This window comes from Coregonus clupeaformis, unplaced genomic scaffold, assembly GCF_020615455.1.
Source record: "Coregonus clupeaformis isolate EN_2021a unplaced genomic scaffold, ASM2061545v1 scaf0160, whole genome shotgun sequence".
Lineage (NCBI taxonomy): Eukaryota > Metazoa > Chordata > Actinopteri > Salmoniformes > Salmonidae > Coregonus > Coregonus clupeaformis.
The window spans coordinates 230,001-248,379 of record NW_025533615.1 but is presented as its reverse complement, the minus strand read 5'-3'; the positions used below and the strand labels follow the sequence as shown (position 1 = coordinate 248,379).

Here is an 18,379-nt window from a genome sequence, read left to right as displayed (position 1 = left end):
TTTCATTTTTCTCTTTTGTGGTGAATGCAGTTATTTCTCTCTCTCTCCTGTCATCTCTCTCCCCAGCCCCACCCCCATTCTCCTCCATGTCATTATCAACCCCCTCCTAGAAACTACCCCACCCCCCACCCCCCCTTCCCCCCTCTCCATCTCCTCTCCATCGCCATTCCCTGGGAGGGAGCCTGAGCCAGAGTGGGTCGGTCCATTGATGGAGCCAGGGGGGGATGAAGCGATAAGGGGAGTGCTGAAATGGTACGGCCTGATAAATAGAGGAGCGAGAGAGGGAGTGTGTGAGCGGAATAGTAAAGAGACCCCTGAAGACGATGGAGGGAGAGAGAGAGGGGGAGGGAGAGGGAGGAGGAGACGAGGGGAAGGAGGGAGTACGTCAGAGCGGAGGCACAGCCAGAAAATTGCATTGTGTGCTCAGTGATTAGTTTACCTCCTGGGCTGGCCTCATTCTCTCTCTCTCTCTCTCTCTCTCTCTACCTTTCTCGCTGTCTCTCTCTCTCTCTCTCACACACTCTCTCTCTCTCCACTATCTCTCTCTCACTATCTCTCTCTCTCTCTCTGTCTCTCTCTCTCTCTCTCTCTCTCACTATCTCTCTCTCTCTACCTTTCTCGCTGTCTCTCTCTCTCTCTCACTCTCTCTCTCTCTCACTATCTCTCTCTCTCTCTCTCTCTCTCTCTCTCTCTCTCTCTCTCTCTCTCTCTCTCTCTCTCTCTCTCTCTCTCTCTCTCTCTCTCTCTCTCTCTCTCTCTGTCTCTCTCTCTCTCTCCTCCCCATGTGTGATTGTCAGTATGAGGCCTGATGTTGCAAGAACGTTCCTAGAACACATTTAGTCTGTTCTTTAAAGATTTCCAGAATGTTTCATTAGGTTGTTGGAATAGTCTGGTGGGAACATTGTGGGGACATCACGAAATATATGTTCCCAAAACACAAAAACTGTCCAATTGTGCGGATTATTATACAATATTTGTTTTAAGGTGCAAAAAAACCTTCACCTAATGTTACAAGAATGCTCCCAGAATACATTTAGTCTGTTCTTTAAAGGTTCCCAGAATATTTATGTTGTGGGGATATGACGAGATAGGTTCCCAAAACACTAAAACTGTCCAGTTGTGCTGACATTATATATATATATTCAGATAATATTTGTATCAGGGTGCACAAAACATTCCTTTGATGTTGCAAGAATAATGATAGAACAGACTTTCTGAATTATTTAAAGGTTCCCAGAACATTTAATTAGGTTATGGGAACAGTGTGGGTACATTACAAGAGAGAGGATCCTAAAACACAAAATATGCTCAGTTGTGATGACATTCATACAATGTTTATGTTAGGTTGCACAGCAGTGGATACTCATCAGAGGAGTAAGGGGAGGACCATCCTCCTCAGTGAAGTTCATAAAAATAAAAATTGTGAAACATAAAAAAAGTTATGCTTTTTAGGTAAAACTATACTAAATATATTCACGTCACCAAATAAAACACACTGTTTTGCAATGAAGGTCTACAGTAGCCTCAACAGCACCCTCTAGGGCAGCACCATGGTGTAGCTGGAGGACAGCTAGCTTCCGTCCTCCTCTGGGTACATTGACTTCAATACAAAACCTAGGAGGCTCATGGTTCTCACTCCCTTCTATAGACTTACACAGTAATTATGACAGCTTCTTGAGGACATCCTCCAACGTATCAGAGCTCTTGCAGCATGAACTGACATTTTGTTCACCCAATCAAAGGATCAGAGAATGAATCTAGTACTGAAAGCATAAGCTACAACTAGCTAGCACTACAGTTTATATAATACGTGACTCGTTTCAGGAAACTAGGCATACGTCACGCGACACTACTTCACAGGAGAGCCATTTGAACTTAAACTTTTGTAAAAATCAAAATGCATTTTTTGGGGGGCAGAAATGCCTCTGGAACATGTGAACATTCATGTGCCTTAATAACAAACGTGTATGCCATCTGTAAATATAAATAGTGCACATAGAACAGATCTACCGCTTCTTAGACTTGCTTTCAATGATAATGACAGATCTATAACACACATTTCTATGTGAATTTGGTCGGGTCTCCCAAAAAGTTACATATTGCAGGTAGCTAGCGAATGAAGCTAGCTGGTTTAGCCTGCTCAAACAGAGAGGGATGATATGTTAGCTAGTTGGCAATGGCTAGAAGTGTCAGATGAAGACCCCAAAAAATTGTCAAAGGATCCAGTCACCCAAATCATAGACTGGTCTCTTGCGTTTTAGTGTATGTTTATACTGTTTCAGAATCTCTCTCTCTCCCTCTCTCTCTCTCTCTCTCTCCCCCCCTCTCTCTCTCTCTCTCTCTCTCTCTCTCTCTCTCTCTCTCTCTCTCTCTCTCTCTCTCTCTCTCTCTCTCCCTCTCTCTCTCTCTCTCTCTCTCTCTCTCTCTCTCTCTCTCTCTCTCTCTCTCTCTCTCTCTCTCTCTCTCTCTCTCTCTCTCTCTCTCTCTGTCTCTCTCTCTCTCCCTCTCTCTCTCTCTCTCTGTCTCTCTCTCTCTCTCTCTCTCTCTCTCTCTCTCTCTCTCTCTCTCTCTCTCTCTCTCTCTCTCTCTCTCTCTCTCTCTCTCTCTCTCTCTCTGTCTGTCTCTCTCTCTCTCTCTCTCCCTCTCTCTCTCTCTCTCTCTGTCTCTCTCTCTCTCTCTCCCTCTCCCCCCCCTCTCTCTCTCTCTCTCTCTGTCTCTCTCTCTCTCTCCCTCTCTCTCTCTCTCTCTTTTGATTTGAAGTCAAGGTAAGCTTTTGGTTTTATTAAATTATTGCTATTGCCACCGGTGGCCCGCCGGTGTAACTGCTGAACTGCTTGCTGACTGTACACTGTACTGTATGATTGTAGCTGGTTTACTAACACATTAGTTGTAGTAGCTATGTTGACTGTGTTGTCTAGGTAACTGACTTACTGTGTTGTCTAGGTAACTGACTAACTGTGTTGTCTAGGAGACTGACTGTAACTGGGTTGTCTTGTTGACTGACTAACTGTATGTTTTCTAGATGACTCTCTGTAACTGACTGTTGTCTAGGTTACTGACTACAACTGTGTTGTCTAGGAGACTGACGACAGCTAATATGGTGACAACGATGTAGGCTGTGAGTAGCGGTTTGCGGTTATGGCATGGAAAGTTTGGAACGTTTTTTTTTTCGCCTGGTCACAGAATAGCGCATAGATGCGAGAAGGAATTATACAATGAGCAAAGAGATTATGCTGCTATGGAAGTGAACTGTGTTTGATCAGGGGTGTATTCATGCCGCCAATTCTGTTAAAACATTTCTTAAATGGAAGCAAACGGAATGAAACATACCTGAATTTGTCCAATAGAAACTCTCGTGGACAAATGATTACACCCTAGATCAGCTAGTTGCAGGCAAGAGTGTGCAAGGCGGTATTGAATGTGTCACTGTCTGTCACCTTGATTACTAAAATCAAATGTTGACAATCTGCACATATGGGGTTTGAACCTGCAATGTCTGTCAGTCACCTGTCAGTCACCCACCGAGATCCTAGACAGAGCCTCCTTGGTTGCCTAAACCATGCGTTCAGCGTGGCCATTGGAGGATGGATGATGTGGGGCTGTGGTGACGTGTCTGATTCCATTCCACCCAGCAAACTCTTTAAACTCAGCAGAAGTGAAGGCAGCTCCATTGTCTGACACCAGGAGGTCACACAACCCATGAGAGGCAAACAGCAGCAGAAGACATGGAGCTAACTTCCAGACACTTTGACTGGGAATCATCGAACTAACCATGGCTACTTCCAGACACTTTGACTGGGAATCATCGAACTAACCATGGCTACTTCCAGACACTTTGACTGGGAATCATCGAACTAACCATGGCTACTTCCAGACACTTTGACTGGGAATCATCGAACTAACCATGGCTACTTCCAGACACTTTGACTGGGAATCATCGAACTAACCATGGCTACTTCCAGACACTTTGACTGGGAATCATCGAACTAACCATGGCTACTTCCAGACACTTTGACTGGGAATCATCGAACTAACCATGGCTATTTCCAGACACTTTGACTGGGAATCATCGAACTAACCATGGCTACTTCCAGACACTTGAGTAGGATTTACAATGAGAAAAGTATTTCATTTGAACAGCCCAGTAAAGTATCAAGACGAGACTGTTTATTTTGTTGTCCACTCCCAAGGCGGCCTTGGGCGGAGCATGGCGTGGTGACTCCTGACAGGCGGCTCAGCTGCGCAGCACGGCCTCTATTTCCATGTCCATCCCAGGCCACCACACATAGCTCTGTGCCAGTGCCTTCATCATCGTCACTATTCCAGGATCATGCAGCATGGAAAGGACCCCCTCCCTCGCCAGAACCACCACCCGGCTGCTCCACAACACGCAGTTCTTCTTGTGAACTGACAGCTCTTTCCGACGAGACCAGTAGGGCCATAACTGTCTGCCAGGAACCTCGGAGGCCCATCCATGCAGCACACAGCAAAGCACCCGGGACAGGACAGGATCCAACTACCTCATCCCCAAATTGTTATTTACATTGTTATTTATTTTGCTCATTTGCACCCCAGTATCTCTATTTGCACATCATCTCTTGCACATCTATCACTCCAGTGTTAATATTAAATTGTAATTATTTTGCACTATGGCCTATTTATTGCCTTACCTCCATAACTTACTACATTTGCACACACTGTACATAGATTTGCTATTGTGTTATTGACTGTATGTTTTGTTTTTGTTTATTCCATATGTAACTCTGTGTTGTTGTTGTTTTTAATCGCACTGCTTTGCTTTATCTTGGCCAGGTCGCAGTTGTAAATGAGAACTTGTTCTCAACTGGCTTAACTGGTTAAATACAAAAACAAAAACAAACAAAAAATCCTTCAGTGCTGCTCTCCTAGAAGCATGGAGAGGGGGCATCAGGCAACACCTCCAACAGCATCACTTCCCAGGGAGGAGGAGGTTCAGACAAAGGGGTAGTGAGTGGCAGGCGACTCAGGGCATCCACATTAGCAAGCTGCTTCCCCCGGATGATAGCAGAGCCATTTACCTTATGTTCATATTCTTATCTTTTATTATTTCTTATTGTTGTTGCATTGTCCAGAATGTACCTGTGCATGTAAGCATTTTTGTAGGACGATGTATACATACATGCGTATCCCATACATGCGATAAAAAAATTTCAAACTTGACAGCTCATGACTCTGGGTTCTCGGTATCAGACTTGATCTGACCCTCCGAGGGGAAAGAATCTCTGGCTTCATATGATGACGCTAAACCAGTAAGGGTTTATGGTCGGTGTAGACCACAAAATTGCGACCTGACAAATAATGACGGAACTACTTGAAAGATGAGCAGCACACAGGTGCCTCCCCTTGAGCATTAGATTCCACATGACTCAACAAGGCACCGAGCCCATATGGAGACGCATCACAGACCAGTAACAAGGGGTTTTCTATCATCATAGTTAGCATGATAGATAGCATAGTTAGCTACATAGTTAACCTCTTTATAGGCTTCCTGGTGAGCGTCGGTCCAACTACAGGAGATGCCTGCGGGAGATGCAACACTGCAGCTTTATCAGGAAGGTAGTTGAGAAGCCCCTGAAATGACATAAGCTCAGACTTGTTCCGGGAAGAAGATGCCTCCTTAATGGCCTTTATATCTTGTCCTGGGTCAGCGTGGAACCACAGAAACTCAACACTGTGGGTGCAGCAAAAACTCCCCCTGCGGTCGCAGCCCTGCTTCCACAAAGCGCCTCAGCTGAGAGTTATGCTCTCTTCCAGGGTCCGGCCTGTAAACAGTATGTTATCTAGATACGGCTGGACCACTGTGATGCCTGCTAGCAAGGTGTCCATGTAGCACAGAAAAATGTCCAATGCCTGTGGACACTCCAAACTGGAGCCTTGGATGCCCTGTAAAAGCCAGCGTGCCAGTGTGTGTTGATAGTCGGAGCATCATCGTCCAAAAGCTTATGTCATGCCAGCGTAGGCAAAGGGGTAAAAGGTCAGGGACCATCACTGTGCCAAGAAAAGTCCCAGCATATCCTAAGGCTGCCGTCCTTCTCGGTTACAGAAAACAACGGGTGTGGATCACTTAGATTAATTCACGGGCTTGAAAACCCCCTCTGAGCCACACCGTTTATCCAGAGCCTCATCTACCTTCAGTCGGATAGAGAAAGGTACTGGTAGAGCTTTAATACTTAGTTTAAAAAATCCCCTTCAGTTCAAGCTAGAGATATTAGGTTTCGCATGGGCTGCGTCTCAATCCACCACAATCCACCTTTGTCGGCCTTCCGCATCTGCGGTGAAAGGTGGCCGAGCTACAGCGGTGTTTGTCAGACCGTGAGACATCCCGAAAACCACGAGACATCCCGAAAATAGGTCTTCTCACACAAAAAAAAACTTCTGTAGCGTCCAAACGGTCTACAAACTATTATGACCACTTTATGGAAAAATGGGGGACTCTCACGAACACGATGGTGTTCTCCGTTTTGCTCTACGTCCGCCACAAGTGTCAAGGGACTCGTCTGAATGTAACCCAACGAATGCATGGGAATATGGAGGTAGTTTTGTGCCAACAAAAATCAGGGGTTAAACATGTGTCCAAAACCCCCAGAAATATTTCCTGAGCTTTCATATATCTCCTAGGTTGAGGACAGACACTTCAAAACCTTATTCCTTATGATTTATTTTTTGACTGTCTGTTTTGCTATTTATGAATGTGTTATTCTATGTGTTTCTATGAGCTATAGTAGTAAAGGTTAAATTCTATATTTTATCAAATAATTTTTTCAGAATTTATTTTATACCTAAAGGGGTCCTATAATTCAAAATCAAATAGCTAAATGATCCATGGTATGACCATCTTAAAACAATTCCATATGTTAGCTGAGCACTCAATCCCCCATCCCCCCCATACACACTTTTAAGGAACTTAGGGGGCAATTTAGAGTCGATGGCTATGGAAAGCTTCTTCATGCTCCTTGATAATCGAATCCGGGGAGTTTTTGCATGTGATAATCCCCTGTGATCTCGATGGCCAAAGGCTCAAACCAGTCGTGGCCCAGCAAAAATGGCTCCTGTGCCATGAATGACGAACAGGGGTATCCTACTGTGGTCGCCTCGATAGCTTACGTCCACAAAAATCCTACTCCGAACCTCTAACTGGGCCGGTGACCATTGCATTAACACCCCGTTGTCTTGCAAGAGCTCTGGTGGCTCATCGGGCTAAAATGCATGGTAAGTTTCCTCACTAATCGGTGAATATCCAGAGTCAACTTCAATTACATTCTTCCAGCAGCACTGTGGCCACATATGGCCCTCAGGCTGTGGCCCCCCCCCCCATGCGTACTATAAACACCATTCTCCTCAGGCCTTCTTCCTCTCAGAGGAAGAGACTGGGACTTTTTCAAACATACTTGAGCTATACAGTACCAGTCAAAAGGTTTGGACACACCTACTCATTCAAGGGATTTTCTTTATTTTTAAAATTTTCTACATTGTAGAATAATAGTGAAGACATCAAAACTATGAAATAACACATATGGAAATGTAATGTTAATTTCTTTACATCGTTTTAGAGAATTTGGCAGCAGTGGTGTAAAGTACTTAAGTAAAAATACTTTAAAGTACTACTTAAGTAGGTTTTTTGGGGTATCTGTACTTTACTATTAATATTTATGACAACTTTTACTTTTACTCCACTACATTCCAAAAGAAAAATAATGTACTTTCTACTCCTTACATTTTCCCTGACACCCAAAAGTACTCGTTACATTTCGAATGCTTAGCAGGACAGGAAAATGGTTCAATACACACACATCAAGAGAACGTCCCTGGTCATCCCTACTGCCTCTTATCTGGCAGACTCACTAAACACACATGCTTCATCTGTAAATGATGTTGAAGTGTTGGAGTGTGCCCCTGGCTATCCATACATTTAAAAAAACAAGGAAATCGTGCCGTCTGGTTAGCTTATTTTAAGGAACGTGAAATGATTTATAGTTTTACTTTGATCCTTAAGTATATTTTAGCAATTACATTTACTTTTGATACTTAAGTATATTTAAAACCAAATACTTTTAGACTTTGACTCAAGTAGTATTTTACTGGGTGACTTTCACTTTCACTTGAGTAATTTTCTATTAAGGTATTTTTAATTGGGTACTTTGTCACGCCCTGGCTCTGGGGACTCTTAAATGTTGAGCCAGGGTGTGGATTTTTCTATGTTTAGTTTTCTATGTTTTTTGTTCTAGATGGTTTAGATCTATGTTGGCCAGGGTGGTTCCCAATCAGAGGCAGCTGTAGCTCGTTGTCTCTGATTGGGGACCATACTTAGGCAGCCTGTTTGGCACTAGTCGGTGTGGGATCTTGTTCCGTAAGGTTTGTTTTTGTATTAACCTAGGACTTCACGTATCGTTTCGTTTTGTTGTTTTGTTCGTGTGTTGTGTATCAATAAAGATGTACGCTTATCACGCTGCGCCTTGGTTCCACGAGTCATCAGTCAACGTGCGTGACTTTTGCCACCATTGTCTGTTTACATCCAACCGTGTGACCAGCCCTTAACGTCCAGCTTCTTCACCTGTGGGATCGTCTTAGATCAGCCATCCGAACAGCTGATTATACTGTGGGTTTGCACAACCGAAGAATTTCTGCAGAAACTTGTCAGAAAACAGTCTCAGGGAAAGCTCATCTGCGTGCTGGTCGTCCTCACCAGGGTCTTGACCTAACGGCAGTTCGGTGTCACCTTCGATGGCTACTGGCATGCTGGAGAAGTGTGCTCTTCACGGATTAATCCCTGTTTCAACTGTACCGGGCAGATGACGTCATGTGGGCGAGCGGTTTGCTGATGTCAACCTTGTGAACAGAGTGCCATATGGTGGCGGTGGGGTTATGGTATGGGCAGGCATAAGCTATGGACAACGAACACAATTGCATTTTAACGATGGCAATTTTAATGCACAGAGACCCCGGGATGAGATCCTGAGGCCCATTGTCCTGGCATTCATCCGCCGCCATCACCTAATTTTTCAGCATGATAATGCACAGCCCCATGTTGCAAGGATCTGTACACAATTCCTGGAAGCTGAAAATGTCCCAGTTATTCCTTGGCCTGCATACTCACCAGACATGTCACCCATTGAGCATGTTTGGGATGCTCTGGATCGACGTGTATGTCAGCGTGTTCCAATATTCAGCAACTTCGCAAAGCCATTGAAGAGGAGTGGGACAACATTCCACAGGCCACAATCAACAGCCTGATCAACTCTATGCGAAGGAGATGTGTAAAGCTGCATGAGGCAAATGGTGATCACACCAGATACGGACTGGTTTTCCCTATAATGTAAACTCCAACAGAAATAACTTCAAATGTATAACTTCAAATTAAACCAAATTGTTTGCACTCATGACTACTGGTTTCAATTACATTTTCAGCAAACTTACAAGCAAATACTTTATGAATTTATTGTTACAAATCAACTTGAAAGGATGCTAGCCAACTAGCCTGCAAACGTTAGCCCTATTAGCATGCTAATGTTATCCCTACCAGCCTGCTAATGTTTCGTCAGCCAGTTGCGATCAACACCTAGCTTACAGCTACATTAAAGTAAACCAACATTTTGGAAATACATAACGCCATCTAACCAGTTATCAAAGAATGTTAGCTATGTGCTGTTATATTAGTCAGCAAACTAGCCAGCTAGCTAACGTTAGCTATTTAGCCAACTAGCTATTAGCCTAGCCAGCCTAGTCCAGGTGGGAAAGGGCAATGTGGAGTGCAATAGAGATTGCTTCATCCTTGTATCTGTTGGGGCGGTATGCCAATTGTAGTTGGTCTACGGTTTCTGGGATGATGGTGTTTATGTGAGCCATGACCAGCCTTTCAAAGCACTTCATGGCTACAGACGTGAGTGCTACGGGGCGGTAGTCATTTAGGCTGGTTACCTTTGTGTTCTTGGGCACAGGGACTATGGTGGTCTGTTGGTATTACAGACTCGGTCAGGGAGAGGTTGAAAATGTCAGTGAAGACACTTGCCAGTTGGTCAGCGCATACTCTGAGTACGCTTCCTGGTAATCCGTCTGGCCCCTGCGGCCTTGTGAATGTTGACCTGTTTAAAGGTCTTACTCACATTGGCTATGGGTATACTTCTGAGCTTATACACTCTAACATGGAGCTCTTACCAAGTGACGGGTTGTTGAGGAAAACGGCGGCACAACAGCACAGAGCTTCCCACCAAAAGCACTGTCTGACTCTAACCTGATCCTCCTGGCAGCTTGAACCCCTTTTTTAAAATATGAAATGAAGGCAGCCTACACAGACAAACGCACGTGATGTAGACATTGGAAATGCAAAGAGACTCCAAATGAGATCACACAGTCGTCCGCAACAGCTGGTGCTCTCATGCATGGTTCATTGTTGCTTGCCTCGAAGCGAGCATAAAAGGCATTTAGCTGGTCTGGTAGGCTCGCGTTCCTGGGCAGCTCGTGGCTGGGTTTGCCGTTTGTTATCCGTAGTTTGCAAGCCCGTGTAGTAGGATTTAATCTTAGTCCTGTATTGACGCTTTGCCTGTTTGATGGTTCGTCTGGGGGCATAGCGGGATTTCTTATAAGTGTCCGGATTAGTGTCCTGCTCCTTGAAAGCGACAACTCTAGCCTTTAACTCAGAGCGGCTGTTGCCTGTAATCCATTGCTTTTGGTTGGGATAAGTACGTACAGTCGCTGTGGGACGACGTCGTTGATGCACTTATTGATGAAGCCGGTGACTGATGTGGTATATTCCTCAATGCCATCGGATGAATCTCAGAACATATTCCAGTCTGTGCCAGCAAAACAGTCCTGTAGTTTATCATCCGCGTCATCTGACCACTTCCATATTGAGTAAGTCACTGCTACTACCTGCTTGAGTTTTTGCTTGTAAGCAGGAATCAGGAGAATAGAATTATGGTCAGATTTGCCAAATGGAGGGCAAAGGAGAGATTTGTAAGTAAAGGTGGCCTAGAGTTTTTTTTCCGTCTGGTTGCACATATGACATGCTGGTAGAAATTAGTTAGTTTTCCTGCATTAAAGTTGCCTGACACTAGGAGTGCCGCTTCTGGTTGAACCTTCTCTTGTTTGCTTATGGCCTTATACAGCTCGTTGTGTGCGGTATTTCCCCCTTCTGATAACCAGGTGGCGAAACGCATCTCTGCATGTCTGGCAGACATATCAGTGTGGATGTCGGATCACCACCTCAAGCTGAACCTCGGCAAGACGGAGCTGCTCTTCCTCCCGGGGAAGGACTGCCCGCTCCATGATCTCGCCATCACGGTTGACAACTCCATTGTGTCCTCCTCCCAGAGTGCAAAGAACCTTGGCGTGACCCTGGACAACACCCTGTCGTTCTCCGCTAACATCAAAGCGGTGACCCGATCCTTCAGGTTCATGCTCTACAACATTCGCAGAGTACGACCCTACCTTACACAGGAAGCGGCACAGGTCCTAATCCAGGCACTTGTCCTCTCCCGTCTGGATTACTGCAACTCGCTGTTGGCTGGGCTCCCTGCCTGTGGCATTAAACCCCTACAACTTATCCAGAACGCTGCAGCCTGTCTGGTGTTCAACCTTCCCAAGTTCTCTCATGTCACCCCGCTCCTCTGCACACTCCACTGGCTTCCAGTTGAGGCTCGCATCTACTACAAGACCATGGTGCTTGCCTATGGAGCTGTGAGGGGAACGGCACCTCCTTACCATCAGGCTCTGATCAGACCCTACACCCAAATGAGGGCATTATGTTTATCCACCTCTGGCCTGCTGGCTCCCCTACCTCTACGAAAGCACAGTTCCCGCTCAGCCCAGTCAAAGGTATTCGCTACTCTGGCACCCCAATGGTGGAACAAGCTCCCCCACGACGCCAGGACAGCAGAGTCACTGACCACCTTCCGGAGAAACTTGAAACCCTACCTCTTTAAGGAATACCTGGAATAGTATAAAGTAATCCTTCTACCCCCCATAAAAAAAAAGAAGAAAAGTGGTTGTCCCACTGGCTATCATAAATTGAATGCACCAATTTGTAAGTCGCTCTGGATAAGTGCATCGGTTTGTGGTGGTAAATAGACATCTACGAAAAATATAGATGAAAACTCTCTTGATGGTCTACAGCTTATTATGAGGTACTCTACCTCAGGCGAGCAAAACCTTGGAACTTCCTTAATATTAGACATCACGCACCAGCTGTTATTGACAAATAGACACATAACCCCATCCCTCGTCTTACCAGACGTAGCTTCTCTGTCTTACCGATGCACGGAAAACCCAGCCAACTGTATATTTGTCACGACTTCCGCCGAGGCTGCCTCCCCTCCTTCCGCCGAGGCTGCCTCCCCTCCTTGTTCGGGCAGGTTTCGGCGTTCGGCGTCACCGGCTTACTAGCTACTGCCGATCCATTTATCATCACTCCATTTGTCTTGTCTTCAATCACACACACCTGGTCCTTATTCCCTCATTAGTCATGGTAGAAGTGTTCCCTCTGCTTCCTTGTCTGTGTGGGTGATTGTTTGTTTGTGGAGGTTAGTGAAGCTCGGTGGAGCTTGTGTATTGTGTATCGACGGGAGTATTTTTCCCGTGTGCCTTGTATATTCCAGTGCGCCTGTTTTGTGCCCTGGAGTGTGTTTGACGCATTTCTGCGTAAACCTGTATTTTGCGGTGTGCCTGACTCCTTCATCACCACCTCATCACAATATTATCCATGTCCTCGTTCAGCCACGACTCTGTGAAACATAAGATATTACAGTTTTTAATATCCCGTTGGTAGGATAGTCTTGAACGGTGCTCATTCAGTTTATTGCACGTTTACCAGTAGGACGGATGGTAAAGGCAGATTATCACCAAGTACCCAGATCTACGCCCCCTGTATCGGCATCTCCTATTCATGCGGGCCTTGTCCGGGAGGAGCAGTAAATCTTTCGCCTCCGATTCATTAAAGAAAAAATCTTTGTCCAGTCCGAGACAAGTACTCGCTGTTCTGATGTCCAGAAGCTCTTTTCGGTCATAAGAGACAGTGGCAGAAACATTACGTACAAAAAAAAGTTGCAAACAATGCTAAGAAACACACAGAATAGCACAATTGGTTAGGAGCCCGTAAAACGGCAGCCATCTCCTCTGACGCCATTCTACAGAGGTGGATGCATATTTTACTCTGTTTGAGCGGATTGCCACATCCTTAAAATGGCCGCGAGATATTTGGTTATTGCTCCTCCAAATTGTTATTGTGGGAAAAGCTCAGAAAGTGTGTGCTGCTTTATCTCTTGATCTGAGTTCAGATTTTGACACAATTAAAGCTGCTATCCTTCGGACTTACGACTTGGTCCCAGAGGCATACAGACAACAGTTCTGTAAATTACGAAAGACAGAATCACAAAGCCAAGTTGAGTTCACAAGGGAACAAGCATGTCTTTTTGATCGGTGGTGTGATTCTCAAGAGGTCATTGACCTTGAGGATTTAAAGACACATACTTCTCGAGCAGTTCAAGAATTGCCTTCACAAATGGGTTGCTACCTACATTTATGAGCACAAGGATCTCACTCTTGAGAAAGTTGCAGTTCTTGCAGATGAGTTTGTGTTGACACATAAAACTACCTTCACAAACAAAGCACCTAGTAGTTATCCCTATGCAAAAAGCAATCCAGAGAAGTCACCTCCTACTGCAAGGTTTCAGTCCATTTCTCCAGAAAACTGGTTTTTCGTATCCGCCAGTTTGTCATTACTGCCGTGAGAAAGGACACATTGCATCTCAGTGTCCTAAGTTGAAACAGAAAAATGAGAGAGAAAAATCTGTTTCTTCTTGTGGGAGCACTCCAGCCCATTAAGCGTCTGGTTGAGATTGGTGTATCTCCTAAACAAGATTTTGAATTAGATGTGTATGAACCCTTTGTTTCAGACGGGTTCGTGTCTCTGCAGAGTGGTGATGCTGTTAAGCAGCCGGTGAAGATACTGGGAGACACTGGGGCAGCTCAGTCCTTCATGTTGGAGGGTGTTTTGTCTTTGTCTGACACTTCAGCAACTGGTTACAGTGTGTTAGTACAAGGCGTGGAGATGGGGTTGCATGGAAGTTCCTTTGTATAATGTGGAACTCTAGTCTGGTCTTATTTCTGGTTCCGATGTCGTTGGAGTGAGGCCTAGCCTACCGGTGAAGGGGGTCTCATTCATTTTGGGAAACGATTTGGCTGGAGGGAAGGTCGTGCCAAATCCTGTCGTTTGTAAGGAACCCAGAGTAGAGGAACCTGATGGGTTATCAGAAAAGTAGCCTAGAGTGTTCCCAGCGTGTGCCGTTACATGTGTTATGTCTAAGAAAGTTGCCGGGAGCAAGTCTAGTGTTGAGGAGGATGTCAGCGATCCCACCGTGGTCGTTTATGGTTGATACTGATGTCGGTAAAGAGTTGACCTATCCTTTGAAAACCCCAAAGGTGAGCAAGTTTGTAGGACCACTGAAGGAAGAGAGGGTCCCTACAGTTGACACTTTGATGTCTAGGAAGCAGCTGATTGCTGAACAGAGTAAAAAAAAAAATCCCTCTCCCCTCTTTTTACTGAGATAAGTCCAGAGGAGGAGTTTGATGAAGTTCATGGGGGTTACTTTGACAGAGATGGTGTTCTAATGAGGAAATAGTGTTCTCGTGCCACTTCTGGGCAAGGCTATTGGCCCAGAGTATCTCAAATTGTCGTTCCAGTTACGCTCCGACAAGAGATACTGAGGTTGGCTCACAATGATAGTATGGCAGGCCATCTTGGGGTCAACAAGACGTATGACCGTATCTTGCGGAACTTCTTCTGGCCTGGTCTGAAACAGGATGTTGTGGCTTACTGTAAATCTTGTTGTTTTTGCTAGAGGACGGGTAAACCGAACCAAGTTGTACCGATTGCACCTTTGCAGCCTATTCCTGCTTTTGACTAACCTTTCAGGAGGGTTCTGGTGGACTGTGTTGGTCCTTTTCCCAAAGCAAAGAGCAGTAACCAGTTTCTCTTAACCATCATGTGTGATGCCAGTCGTTTCCCTGAGGCCATTCCACTGGAAAGTCACGGCTCCCAGGCCCTGGTGAAATGATTTTCAACATTTTGGCTTCCGCAGGTAGTGCAATCGGACCAAGGTTAAAATGTCATGTCAAATTTCATGTCTTGGTTTTGTTGCCCGTTCTTGGGTCCCCGTTGCAAGCTCGTTTTTCAGGCCCTTACCCCGTAGAAAAAAATAATAATTGTTTACTGGACTACATCATTGACAACCGGAGGGCGTAGAAGTCGGTGGAAACCGGTAGTGATGTTCTCAGGGACGGCTTGTTCAATAGGGCGATATGGGCGACGCACTGCCAAACGGGAAAAGGAAGGGATTTTTTTTCTAATCAATTATATCACGGCAACAGCAGTTGGGTCATTCTACAGATTCGGTGACATTTCAGTATTGTCAGTGTCCCAAGATGTACTAGTGTTATAACTTGTCAGAACATTTATCAAACTACACTTAAATTACAACATTTCAAAGTTTTACATGTTTTTAATATGGAGTAGAGAATATGATTTTAAACAGAGATGAATTTCAATACTTATATGTTTGCTTTTCTTAGGAGTATTAAGAATTTCGCCTGTCCCTATTGACCATCATGCAAATGGCGTGACTCATTTTGAGTACACAGTGTTAAATAATAATGCTTTTTTTTGTTAAATTAATTGTATATGCCCCCTTATTATGCATTATCCATTTTCTCAGCATAAGACATTTTATTTTCTGAGAAATTCAGGCTTTTACCCCTGTCCTTGTATTTCTTTCAACCCCGTAACGCAACAATACCCCCACTCACAATTAAATAATGGTTTGATCCTGTGGACATCATTTATGAGGAAGTGACATCATACAAGTCTTCAGAGAAGCCTGGTGTGACAAGTGGTAAGCTGCTCTCTCACTTTTTTATAAATATTTCATGTTTTTTAAGCACATATGGGCTTTGTCAATCTCAGGTATTCAACTCTGTTGGGGGAATTCATAGTTAAGATTTTACCAAGAATTGTTTTTATAGCTATGAAGTATAACAATGTCTTTTGTTGAATAAGGCCATGTGGCACACTGCTAGCTGCTTTGCATCCCGAATTAGCAACAGATTAGCACAAAATCTTCAACCCTGTCACATTCAACCCCATCACATTTTTCAATGTTACGGGGTTGAATGGCTGTTACAGGGTTGAATAGCTGTTAAATCTTAGCAATATTTAATGTATATTGCTTAATACCAATCATATTTTCTTGTTGAATGTTTGTTGTTTACGGTTTTACAGTATCAACTAAAAGTACGAGGAATTTTTGAAAATAATAACTTAAAAAAAAGTGACAATTAATTTGTTCTCTCTCCTATATACATTGACATATTTAGGAGTATTATCTGCAAGTTCATGTTCATTTTACTACATAGTGATTAAAAGGATACAATATTTAGTCTTGAAGAGTAAGCAGGTCATTGACTTGACCTTGACCTACAATTTCAGATTCAACAATGGAAAAAACAATGGAAAAAACAGCAGCAGAAAGGAAACACACATAGAGAGGAAGGTGAGGGACATCTGCGCGCCGGTGGTCAGGTAATTCTCCTGGAAATGTAAGATCTTTAAGACACGAGGTGGTGGTGGTCATGGACACACAATCAACAGAAAATAAAGTTTTGTTGCTTTAAAGCATAATTTGGTAATGCATAAAAAGACTAGAGAATGTAAATGAAGACTAGTCTAAAAAGACATACAGTATACTGCCTTGGCAACTGGTGCGTGAGGGGTTCATGTTCACTAGCCGACTGGTTTGTACTGACATATTTAGGAGTATTATCTGCAAGTTCACGTTCATTTTACTACATAGTGATTAAAAGGATACAGTAATTAGTTTTGGAGAGTAAACTGGTCATTGACTTGACCTTGACCTACAATTTCAGATGTTGTTACTGTTATTAGTTCATTAATGTGTTTTACTCTGTCTAGCTTTCATCTAGATTCTTTAGATTTTAAAAGCTATGTTGACAGTAGGTTTAAAAATGTTTAAAATGTTTAAAAAATGGCAACATGTTAGTGATCTCAAAAGATAAAACATATGACACATGATGCTTTTCACTCAACCCTGTTACATGATTTTCAACCCTGTTGTGGTGCATTCATCCCTGTTACGAGATTATTTTTTTACATTTTTGTATTAAATACACAAAATATAACATCAATAGTGTTTTTATTGTGTGTATTAAATCAGGGTAAATAAGGCTATTTCAATTTTGTCAGGAATTACGCAGCATTCTTGCACATTTCTTGCGAAAATGTGGAGTTAGATTAGAAATTTCTTCATCGTAAACTGGAAAGGATGGTGCTGGTCAGTTTTTCTTGATTTTCTCTTTAATTACAATATGCCATTATTTACAAGGGACATCTAAACTGTGAGATTATGCCAGAAGCTGATCTCAAGCTTATTGGAAAAATGAATAGTTGAATAACAAAATGACTGTGACGGGGTTGAATTAAATTGGGACTTGTTTGAGAAAATAATACAGAATAATAACTTAATACTCTACATTGAGATGGGAAAAGGTATTTTCTATCAAGTACACACATTACTTTGTCACATCAAATAAAAAAAAGCTTAAGATTTTAATGTTCATTGTTTCATCCTCCTCAATCACAAAAGGCACCGAATCTGTAGAATGACCCAGTTATCAGTGTTCACGTCTGATCTGCCAGCCACTAAATGTCAAATCAGGCTAAAGTCGTGCTTCAAATGGCCCCGCCCGTTTTTGGGGCGATTTCAGTCAAGTTGAAAATCGCCCAGAAGTCTCTCATAGCCTGTCATGTAAAATCTATTTTTTTCACATTTCAAAGCTTTCAATACATTCTCTATGGGTGTCTGTGGGCTTGCACTTACGCGCTTTCGTCATACGTGACGTAACGTTGAACGTAACTAAGACAATGGCGGCTAGAAGCGTCTCTGTTGCGACCTGCAGTGCGGCGTTATTTTATGTTTTTAATTTGTAGACTTAGTTTACAAACATTCTGCCAACCATGGATTTCCAGTGGTTGGTTTTGGACTGATCTTGTTGATCGTGTACATACCCGCTACGAACGGACTAAATAATGAAAACGCTGCTGGCAGCTGAATCCCAATACAGCTGGGAGACTTGGCTGGATGAGTCCCGGACAGAGAAGTGGAGCCGGCCACCTTCACCCTGGTCAGAGCGGACCGCGATCCTGGTAAGAGAGCGACTCTGTACCCCGACATTGCTTTCTGTGTCATTGCGACCTTACTATCAATTCAATTCAATTTAAGGGCTTTATTGGCATGGGAAACGTGTGTTAACATTGCCAAAGCAAGGGAAGTAGATA

The 18,379-nt window shown here is 43.8% G+C and overlaps 1 protein-coding gene across 1 annotated transcript in view; it reads left to right on the top strand.

Annotated features, from left to right (window-relative positions):
• The window catches only part of LOC121552254 (XK-related protein 6), a 186,602-nt gene that overhangs the window by 127,271 nt on the left and 40,952 nt on the right, over positions 1-18,379 (top strand). The window lies entirely within an intron of this gene.